Source organism: Arachis ipaensis, chromosome B07, assembly GCF_000816755.2.
Source record: "Arachis ipaensis cultivar K30076 chromosome B07, Araip1.1, whole genome shotgun sequence".
NCBI classification, from domain to species: domain Eukaryota; kingdom Viridiplantae; phylum Streptophyta; class Magnoliopsida; order Fabales; family Fabaceae; genus Arachis; species Arachis ipaensis.
The window spans coordinates 70,727,491-70,729,307 of NC_029791.2; the positions used below are offsets into that span (position 1 = coordinate 70,727,491).

The 1,817-nt window shown below is 39.2% G+C and overlaps 1 long non-coding RNA gene across 1 annotated transcript in view; it reads left to right on the forward strand.

The window, feature by feature from the left end:
• LOC110264648 overlaps positions 1–1,468 on the forward strand; it is a 10,457-nt gene extending 8,989 nt beyond the window's left edge. The window contains exon 3 of the long non-coding RNA XR_002350823.1: positions 1,455–1,468. This is a non-coding gene — a long non-coding RNA (uncharacterized LOC110264648). The remainder of the gene's footprint in view (positions 1–1,454) is intronic.

Below are 1,817 nucleotides of genomic sequence, written 5' to 3' on the forward strand. Positions count from 1 at the left end.
ACCTAACTAACTCTCTCTCTCTAATTTTCGAAAATATCTCCCTCTTTTTCAAAAATTCTTTTTAATTAACTAATTATTTTAATTTTTGATTTTTTTTTATTTTCGAAAAATTACTAACCTTTTTCAAAAACCATTTTCGAAAATCACTAACTCTTTTTCAAAAATTATTTTCGAAATTCTCCCTCTTTCATCTCATTCTAATTAATTATTCATTTACTAACATCTCTTCCTCACATCACTCACCGAATTCGAACCCCCTCTTCTATCTGTGTTTGAATTTTTTCTTCTTTTCTTCTTCTACTAACAATAAGGAACCTCTTTACTGTGACATAGAGGATTCCTCTTCTTTTCTTTTTCTCTCCTTTTTCTTATGAGCAGGGACAGAGAAAAAGGCATTCTTGTTGAAGCTGGTCCAGAACCTGAAAGGACTCTGAAGAGAAAACTAAGAGAAGCTAAATTACAACAATTCAGAGACAACTTGATCGAAAATTTTGAACAAGTAAAGGAACTTCTTCTTCTTCTTCATCTATTCTTTCTTTTATTGCTCGAGGGCGAGCAAAATTCTAAGTTTGGTGTGGTAAAAGCATAAGCTTTTTGTTTTTCCATTACCATTGATGGCACCTAAGACCGGAGAATCCTCTAGAAAGGGGAAAGGGAAGACAAAAGCTTCCACATCCGAGTCATGGGAGATGGAAAGGTTCATCTCTAAAGCCCATCAAAACCACTTCTATGATGTTGTGGCCAAGTAGAAGGTGATCCCTGAGGTCCCTTTCAAACTCAAAAGAAATGAGTATTCGGAGATCCGACATGAAATTTAAAGAAGAGGTTGGGAAGTTCTAACAAATCCCATCCAACAAGTCGGCATCCTAATGGTTCAAAAGTTCTATGCCAATGCATGGATCACCAAGAACCATGATCAAAGTAAGAACCCGGATCCAAAGAACTATGTTACAATGGTTCGGGGGAAATACTTAGATTTTAGTCCAGAAAATGTGAGGTTGGCGTTCAACTTGCCCATGATGCAAGGAGATGAACGCCTCTACACTAGAAGGGTCAACTTTAATCAAAGGTTAGACCAAGTCCTTATGGACATATGTGTGGAAGGAGCTCAATGGAAGATTGACTCCAAGGGCAAACCGGTTCAACTAAGAAGATTGGACCTCAAGCCTGTGGCTAGATGATGGTTGGAGTTCATTCAATGCTTAATCATTCCCACTAGCAACCGATCTGAAGTTACTGTGGATTGGGCCATCATGATTCATAGCATCATGATTGGAGAGGAAATGGAAGTTCATGAGATTATACCTCAAGAACTCTACAAGGTGGCTGACAAGTCCTCCACTATGGCAAGGTTAGCCTTTCCTCACCTCATTTGCCACCTATGCAATTCAGCTGGGATTGACATAGAGGGAGATATCCTCATTAAAGAGGACAAGCCCATCACTAAGAAAAAGATGGAGCAAGCAAGAGAGCCCATTCATGGAGCTCAAGAGGCGTATGAAGCTCATCACCATGAAATCCCGGAGATGCCTCAAATGCACTTTCCTCCACAAAACTATTGGGAGCAAATCAACACCTCCCTAGGAGAATTGAGTTCCGATATGGGACAACTAAGGGTGGAACATCAAGAGCACTCCATCATGCTTCATGAAATAAGAGAAGATCAAAAAGCAATGAGGGAGGAGCAACAAAGACAAGGAAGAGACATAGAAGAGCTCATGTACATCATTGGTTCCTCAAGAAGGAAACGCCACCATCACTAAGGTGGATTCATTCCTTGTTCTTATTTCTTTTGTTTTTCATTTTCTATGTTATGT